This window comes from Macadamia integrifolia, unplaced genomic scaffold, assembly GCF_013358625.1.
Source record: "Macadamia integrifolia cultivar HAES 741 unplaced genomic scaffold, SCU_Mint_v3 scaffold2601, whole genome shotgun sequence".
NCBI lineage: Eukaryota > Viridiplantae > Streptophyta > Magnoliopsida > Proteales > Proteaceae > Macadamia > Macadamia integrifolia.
The window spans coordinates 8,012-17,403 of record NW_024868825.1 but is presented as its reverse complement, the minus strand read 5'-3'; positions in this window follow the sequence as shown (position 1 = coordinate 17,403).

Sequence of the window (9,392 nt, the reverse complement as noted above, 5' to 3'; positions counted from 1 at the left end):
TTTTGGTAATAGCATGAATGATCGAAGTTGTGCAAAGAGTTTTTGCCGTCGGAGCTGTCTTGTTTGAACAGCTTCAAGAGCTACGGCATCCAATAGATATATCCTTGTAAATCCATATCATTTATGATTAAAAAAAAAAAAAAAAAAAAAAGGGAACAACTATCTGCCAAAGAGTGGTCAAGGCCAAACACCATCATCGGTTAATGGCTTTAGTCATTACAAGGTCAGCGGTTGCTAGTAGCGCAAGTTGTTGTCATAGTGGAAAGGCAAATAATGGCGGGTTTTATTCGTTTTATGACTTGTTGAGTTGTCTGGACTATGAGGACTTTTGGGAAGGCAAGATAGAATATTCCCTTAGATTCCTTCTCAATTATGATTAAGAAAAAATAGTGCTTTTGGAATTACCACTTTTGCTAAAGTATTGGGATGTTATACCATTATACGAGTTGTTATATTGCAATGTTGTTTTGTTTATTTTATCAAAACCGTCTTTAGAAACTTTGGAATTGTAAGTGGTTTTGGGTTTTTATTTTATTTTATTTTATTTTTGTGCAATTTGGTTTTGATGTTATCATGGTAATAATAGTTTTGAAAACCAACCAATGGGATTGGTAGCGTGGTGATGAAAATGCCCTCAACCCATCACATCGTATGGGGGCTTATCCTGGGGCTATGATCACTACCATAGAATACCCTTTTTTTTTAAACAGTTTTGAAAATCATACTTATATTTTTTTATTAAATCAATGAATGAATGGTTCATGCTATTTTACACCTAACCCTGGTGCTATCATACACCTACACCTCACTGTGGCATTAACATTCAGCAAAACAGTAAGAAACATTTAATGCTTTTGTGTTATGTTAGTATACAATTGTCATGTACCTTGCATTTTTAATTGCTTTGAATCTTGCTATGGTGTGAGGCACCCATATATTGATAACACATGCACTTAATTTGTGTCAGACCAAAAAATAAATAAATAAATTAATTTGTTGATTAATGGGAGGACCATTTATGTCCTTCAGATTCTGTTTAAGGATTTTTTTTTTTTTGACTAGTTCTTACATAATATAGGCCTAAAGGGCCGTTTCCCTAGCCCTTTTGTGAATAGTGCTTGAGGTTCTGTTTGTTTGCTGTTTTTGAAATGGTCAACAAGGGCTTGTTTGGATTCTGAATTTTTATTAAGGCATTTTAATAAGCCTCACTTTAAGGGTCTTTTAAGGCCAAAATGAAATCCGTTTTCAGTATTGATTTCATTGTTTTGAGCTTTATTTATTGTCCATTGGACACAATATCATAGACTAATGTGAACTCAATTATATGATGTCTCTATGACATTTTAATTAAATTGAGTAGGATACCAAATTTACAAAATTTCCTTGTGAGTTGCCACAGCACACTAAGTACCAAATAATTGGTAGTTATGTAAGTATAGGGACTTGGTGTCAAAAACTTGCAACTAATGTGTGCAAAAGGGCACAATCCCCACAGAAAAGTGCTCATTTTCATGTATGAAGTTGGAATAAAATGGATCGAGTCTTGATAGGGAATTCTCATGGCACACAGGTACGGGTTTCTCCTACATAGATGTATAGTATCTTAGTCTTATTAATAAAGTGCAAACATTTGTTAATTATAGTCAACTTCAAAGGAAGGCTATAGTTGACACTTGTTTGTGATAAAAATAACATGGATTGTTTTAGTAAAATTAGTAGTACGCTGATATGATTCCTCTTGAAGAAGAAGGGCTGGACACCTCAACAGAAGACATGGCAAAGTCTCTAACGGCTTAGGGACCCACATGACATTCTTCAAGAGAGAAGAAACGTCCTTCAACACTAAGGGACTATGGGTCAAAAGGGGGAATAATTCTATTGGGATATGGGGAATTATGATTGGCTATCACATGTAGTAAAAGAAAGAGAATGTGTATAAGAGAACACCTGGCATAATGAAATGGGGAGAATATCATTGCCTTCTTTCATTCTTCTTATTTTCTCTCTTGAGGAGCTACCCTTGAAGCTAGCAACCATTCTATTGAGTTTCTTCCATCAATATGGTGCTTTCACTGAGAACCTCTGAAGGTCGCAACGAACATGGCAAAAGGGACTTGGCTGCGACAGGTGGATGAAACCCTCAAGACATTGGGAGATACGGTTACGGCACAAGGAGGGCGGTTGGACTCACTTTAGACTAGCTTCACTGAGCATTTTGTAGAGTAGCAACGTTCTATCTCAGAGCTCGCTTTACGACTCACTACCATAGACGGAAGACTGGAGCAGGCTCTCCGCCTTACCGCCCCACTCCGAGAACCACGCTTGGGAACATCAAACACACTGTCATCTGTTGGAACGATTCCTCCACATGTGACGAACCCCATCCATATGCGCACCATACGACTGGATTTCCCATGCTTCGATGGTCGTCGTGGCTGGATCTTCAAGGCCGAAAGGTTCTTCGACTATCATAACACGCCAGATGACCAACGCTTGACTGTTTTTTTCCTTTCACATGGATGGCCCGACCCTCCAGTGGTTCCAATGGATGTTTTGCTCTAACCAGTTCACGATGTGGACTGCATTTACCCGATCTCTAGAGGTACGTTTTGGACCAACGGAATTTGATGATCCTCAAGCGACTCTTGCCAAGCTTACTCAGACAACCTCCGTCGCCGACTACCAAACTCGATTCGAAGCATTAGCAAATCGCACTATTGCTATTCCACCTTCTTTTTTGGTGAGCTACTTCATATCGGGGTTGTGAACAGACATTAGGAATGAGGTAATGGCATTCTAGCCAACCACTATGTCCCAGGTAGTTGGACTTGCCTGCCTTCAAGAGGCTAAACTGATGGAATCACAACGAAATTTTTTTCGATTGCCACCACCAAGAGGATTACTCCCTGCTCCTCCGCAGGCGCCTTTGGCGCTTCCTGCCCCACAAACTCGGATTCCGATCAAGAGGCTACCACCAGCGTCATGAAAAGGGGTTGTGCTACAACTGCGAGGAGAAATTTTCACCAAAACATTGCTGTAAGACTCGACAAATTTTCTTACTAGAGTATGATGAGGGTGATACGTTGGCTAAGTCTCCGAAAAAATTGGATGAGCAAATTTCCGACGGAGTTACCCTTCCAATAGCAGAGACCACCACTGAGCTATCTCACCACTCTTTGATAGGGGGAAACTCGTCGACTACGATCCGTTTCATGGGGTATGTTGATGGTTACCCTATTCAAATCTTGATTGATGGAGGCAGTATTCACAATTTCATAAAGAGCCGGTTTGCACAGCATTTGGGCCTTTCCATTGAAGCATCTCCAAGCATCATCGTCATGGTTGGTAGCGGCAACCAACTGGCTTGCGAAGGACTGATCAGAAAATTGCCAGTTAAGTTACATCATCACTCTTTTCAAATTGATGCATATGTGTTACCTCTATTTGGTGCAGACCTAGTGCTAGGAGTTCAATGGCTTGCCCAACTGGGTCCAGTACTCTTTGACTATAGTAAACTGACTTTGGAGTTTAGAGATGGCAATAAGAAGGTGACTTTGATCGGCAACTCGTCGCTTATACCCACCCAGCTCTGTTATCAGGAAGTGCGACGTATTGTGGATACCGGATCGTTCATTACCCTATTTCAATTAGAGTTGTAGCAACCATCAGCCACACCAACTGCTTGTGAAAATACTGAGTTGCATGACCTATTGAGTTCATATGCTACGTGTTTGCTACGCCACATGGCCTACCACCCACCAGGTCACAAGATCATGCCATCCATCTATTGCCAGGGACATAGCCAGTGAATGTGCAGCCCTACCGCTACCCACATTTTCAAAAGGGGGAAATCGAGCGCCTGGTGACAGACATACTGGCTGACGGTATAATTGGACCAAGCACTAGCCCATTCTCTTCACCCGTACTGCTAGTTAAAAAAAAAAAAAAGATGGGACATGGAAGTTCTATATAGACTACAGGGCCCTAAATGTGGTGACAGTCAAGGACTGGTTCCCTATTCCAACTGTAGATAAGCTTCTGGATGAGTTGCATGGTGCACTGTATTTTTCCAAACTAGATCTGAGATCGGGCTATCACCAGATTCGGATTCAGGCAAAGAACATGTATAAAATGGCATTTCGAACCCATGATGGGCATTTTGAGTTCCTTGTTATGCCATTCGGCCTCACCAACGCCCCATCCACTTTTCCAGCCACCATGAATTCCATATTCTGACCCTTCCTAAGGCGTTTCATGTTGGTTATTGACGATCTTGGTGTATAGTCCATCATGGTTGGCCCATATACAACATTTGGGAGAGGTCCTCCACACTCTTAAGGTCCATGACTTATATGCCAAAGAATCCAAATGTGCATTTGGGCAGAGATCCATAGAATACTTGGGCCACATAGTGTCAGCCCATGGGGTGAAAATGGATCCTAATAAAATAGTGGCCATAATGGATTGGCCCATTCCCCGATCAGTAAAGGAACTCAGAGGCTTTTTGGGGCTCAGGGGCTATTATCGACGGTTTGTGCGCAGCTATGCACACAAGGCAGCACCGCTTACAGATCTAGTAAAAAAAGGGGGATTTTCATTGACTCCACTTGCTCAGGCCACTTTTGGAATCCTACGCCAAGCAATGATGTCGGCACCGATCTTGCACTTACTGGACTTCACCATTCCCTTTACAGTAGAGAATGATGCCTCAGGGGTTGGTATAGGTGCTATTCTATCACAAGAAAATCACCCTGTTGCATACTTTAGCAAGAAACTGTCACCAAGGATGCAAGCCACTTCCACGTATGTGTGTGAAATGTATGCCATCACCCAAGCCATCATGCGGTGGCGCCAATACTTACTTGGAAGGAGATTTATCATCAAAACAGACCAAAAAAGTCTGAAGGAGCTGACCAAGCAGACCATTCAGACCCCAGAGCAGCAGCACTGGTTGTCAAAACTCCTCGGCTTTGTATTTGATATATGTTACCACCCCGGCAAGGACAACATTGTCGCTGATGCGTTGTCCCAGAGTGCATTGCATGCCACGGTGTTCTTATCATTCTCTGCACCATCACCTGATTTTTTAAAATAGTTGGGTGTAGAGGTAGCCGCCAGTCCAGCACTACGTGCCATCGCCGAAGATTTATTCACCAACCCCACTATTTACAAGGGGTATTTAGCTCAAAACGGACTACTGTATTACAGGCGACGACTAGTATTACCACCTGTCTCCCCTCTTCGTGATGGCTTCCTCAAGGAGTTCCATTCGTCTCCTGTAGGAGGGCACGCTGGGTTTCTCAAGACATTCAAACAAATGGCTACCAACTTCTTTTGGTGGGGAATGCGCAGCTATATCAAGCAATATGTTGCTTCTTGTACTATATGCCAACAGATGAAATCTCTCTCAACCTCCCCTACAGGGCTTTTACAATCCTTACCGATTCCTGAACAAATATGGGAAGATCTCTCAATGGACTTCATTGTTGGGTTGCTCAATTCCGATGGAAAAACCGCCATCCTGATAGTGGTGGATCGTTTAACAAAGTATGCTCATTTCTGTCCTCTATCTAGCAATTTTACAAGTACTAAGGTTGCCAAAGTCTTTGCCGCTAGCATCACCAAACTACATGGGCTTCCTCACTCTATCGTGAGTGACCGTGACCCCTTATTTATCAGTAGCTTTTGGCGTGAGTTTTTCCGACTATGAGGCACCACCTTGGCTATGAGCATTGCCTACTGTTTGAGATTTAAAATGTAACCGCAAGCGTACGGATCAGTGTAGCTACGGGTCGAACACAGGGAGAGCAGCCACTTTATTTTTTATTTCTTTTAATAATGCGAAAGTGAACTGATTAATGGTTGTGATCTAATTCTAATTACCGTCCTAAAAATAACGTCCTAACCATTCGTCATCTAAGAATTTAAAGACGCAAGCCACGCAATTAAAATTAAATAAATAAATAACTGAAAATAAACAACCCACGCAATTAAAAAAAAATAATAATAAAGGGAAAAAAATGCTGAAATAAAAATAAAGTAAAAGAAAGGGAATAAAGCTAGAGAGAGACTCACAAGTAGGTTTCTCTACTTAGCCCGAGGGATGCATCATAATATGAGCTTCCCTACTTGACCAGAGAGTCACTCTTACAAGGGTTTCTCTACTTGGCTTTAGGGAAAGGGAGACAATTAAAATAAAAGTAATAAATTGATGGTTTTATGGCTAGGAGGGGCAAAGCCAACACATACACTAGCCATGAACCTTAGGGGAGAGGGACAGCAATAATGTAATGACTGAAAATAAAAATCCTAAATTAAGAAAGAAATGGTAGTCAGAAGAGGGAATGAGAGGGGGGAGAGAAGACTACTGAAGGAGCCTACTTACTTGAATCAATGCTTGAACTTGAAAAAAAAGTTGCTCCACGGCTCGTGATCTTGTCACCTAGATTTAAGCCTAGAACTATAACTTAAAAAATTACAACTCAATTGCATAAATCATAAACATAAAAAGAACTGAATAAAAATAAAAGAGTGCTTGCATTAATTGACATAAAAAAAAACTATTACAAAAGTGATTAAAGAAAAAATAGAGAAGAACTAAAACCAAAGAGTGAGAGAGGGAGAGAGAGAGCAACTAAAAAAAACTAGAAGAAGAATGAATTGTGTCTCCTTCTCTTACATGAGTTGTATTTATAGGGAATGGAGAGGTAGGGTAACAATTTTCTCTTTCCTAAAAGAGAGAAACCCACAATTGATTGTGAGATCTTTTGAGTCCAAAAGTGCTAAGATGGAGGAGAGAGAAGAGAAAAATAAATTTTGAGAAATTTCCTATAATTTTTTGCTTATTTTCTTTCCTTTTTTTTTTCTAATTTATTTTTTTTCTTTTTTTCTCTCTCCTAGGGACGATTTTTTTTTCTTCCTTTGTGTGATTTGGACAATCTTTGGTGATGATGTGGAGGAGAGAGAAGATTTGGACAATCTCTATTTCTCCCTTTTTTTTTCTTCTCTTCTTGCTTCCACGATTTTCCTTTCCTTTTTTTTTTTCTTCTCTTGTGCAAGAACCCTTCCACGATTTTGCTTGCTTCTAATTTGATGTGGAAATCCCCTCCATGCCCTTAGTGCTTTAAGTGAGTGAAAAGCAGGAAATCTTCAACAAATTCTCTAAAAAAAACAACCATGAGATTCGAACTTGAGACCTCTTGGTGAGCAAGGGAATTTTGTACACCATAGCTCACCAACTAAGCTAGGTAGTTGTTGTTACCAAAAACAAATCTTTAATCACTTAAAGATGTGGTCCGTCGATCCTTGTTGGCATTTGGAGTATTCCTTGTACCTCTGGGACAATTGCAAACGGGCTGGTTCTGCATCTCGGTTCAGTTCTGATCCATTATTCTTTTTCTGACCCGAAAAAGAATAATCATTTGTACGGGTGACCAAACGAATGTGTACTTTTAATTGAACACGTCCATCTTGCTCAGAATTTCGTCCTCTTCGCAACCATGGAAAGAAATAGGACCTCTTTACGTGTAAAATTGAAGATATAGCGCCCGATAGTCCTTAAGGCCTTGAAAATATAAAACCTGCAAAAAGAGAGTAAAAACCAAGGTAGCTCCATTATAAATATGTAAAATGCATGTTTTACTACCCTAGATTTCACACATAAATGTGCTCATCACCTACCATCCCTAGACCGATGGCCAGACTGAGGTCCTTAATTGATGCCTTGAAATGTATCTGTGCAGTTTTGCATCGAACAACTCCTCGCTTTGGGTCAAATTCCTTCATTGGGCCGAGTACTGGTACAACACTTCTTTTCATTCAGCCATAGGGATGACCCCTTTCTAGGTAGTTTATAGCCGGCCACCCCCTACCTTACAGAGATATATTCCAGATACGTCCCTCAATGCCGCAATGGACCAAGACTTACACTCCCATGACAAAGTATTGTGCACCCTCAAACTCAATCTGGTTCAAGCTTAAGCAAGGATGAAAATCCAAGATGACAAGAGTCAAACTGATGAGGAATTTACAGAAGGAGAATGGGTCCTGGTTAAGCTCCACCGATGTCGGTAGAAGTCTATGGCCTTGAGAACACATCAAAAGCTGGGGAAGTGATACTTTGGGCCATTTCAAATCGTGGCTCGGGTAGGGAAAGTTTCCTACAAGCTGGAATTACCCACCTCGGCATGCCTCCACCCGGTGTTCCATATTTCCCTACTTAAACGGTACATTGGGTCACCACCACTGTAGCCGAAACCACTACCGCCCATCTTATCGTACCCTGCTATGACCCCAACGCCAGCTGCTGTTTTGAGTTACCGAACCCTACTTCAATGTGGCCACCAAGTTTCTCAAGCATTGATACAGTGGGAAGGCTTACCCATAGAGGACACATCTTGGGAGGATCTATCGGTATTACAACGTTTATACTCACAACTGACCCTTGAGGACAAGGTTCCTCTTGATGGGGATACCAATGATACGATTCCTCTTAAAGAAGAAGGGCTGGACACCTCAACAGAAGATGTGGCAAAGTCTCTAACAGCTTTAGGACCCACACGACATTCTTCAAGAGAGAAGAAACATCCTTCAACATTAAGGAACCATGTGTAAAATGGGGGAATAATTCTGTTGGGATATGGGGAATTATGATTGGCTATCACATGTAGTAAAAGACAAAAAGAATGTGTATAAGAGAACATCTGGCATAATGAAATGGGGAGAATATCATTGCCTTCTTTCATTCTTCTTATTTTCTCTCTGGAGGAGCTACCCTCGAAGCTAGCAACCATTCTATTGAGTTTCTTCCATCATACACCATGTAAATAAAATGCATTTTGTTTGCATTGTATGTAGTTTTGCTTGATAACCATTTTAAACTTCCTCTACTTATTGGCGATAACTTCAACGACTGGAGAGAGAAAGCTCTTCCAACCCCTAGGGTGTATGGACTTTGATCCGGTGCTCCATGTTGATGATTTTGAAGCTCCCACAGACTTCAGCACGCCAGAAGAGAAGGTCGACTATGAACATTGGAAGCGGTCTAACCATCTCAGTCTGATGCTTATTAAGGGCAATGAGAGCAAAAGCATCACAAGTTCAATACCAGAAAATGGGAATGTCAAGGACTACCTAAAGGCTATTGAGGACCTGTTTGTGAACTCTGAGAAGGCCCTGTCAAACACCCTAATGTTACAACTTTGCTCTCTCAAATACAATGGAGGTAAAGGAGTGTGTGAGCACATTACATGGATGTGAGACATAGCAGCTAAACTCAAAACTATGAACATAGACATTTCAGAATCTTTCATTGTGCACTTTATTCTCAATTCTCTGCCGAAGGAGTTTGGAACCTTCAAAGTCTCGTATAACATACAAAGGGAGAAATGGTC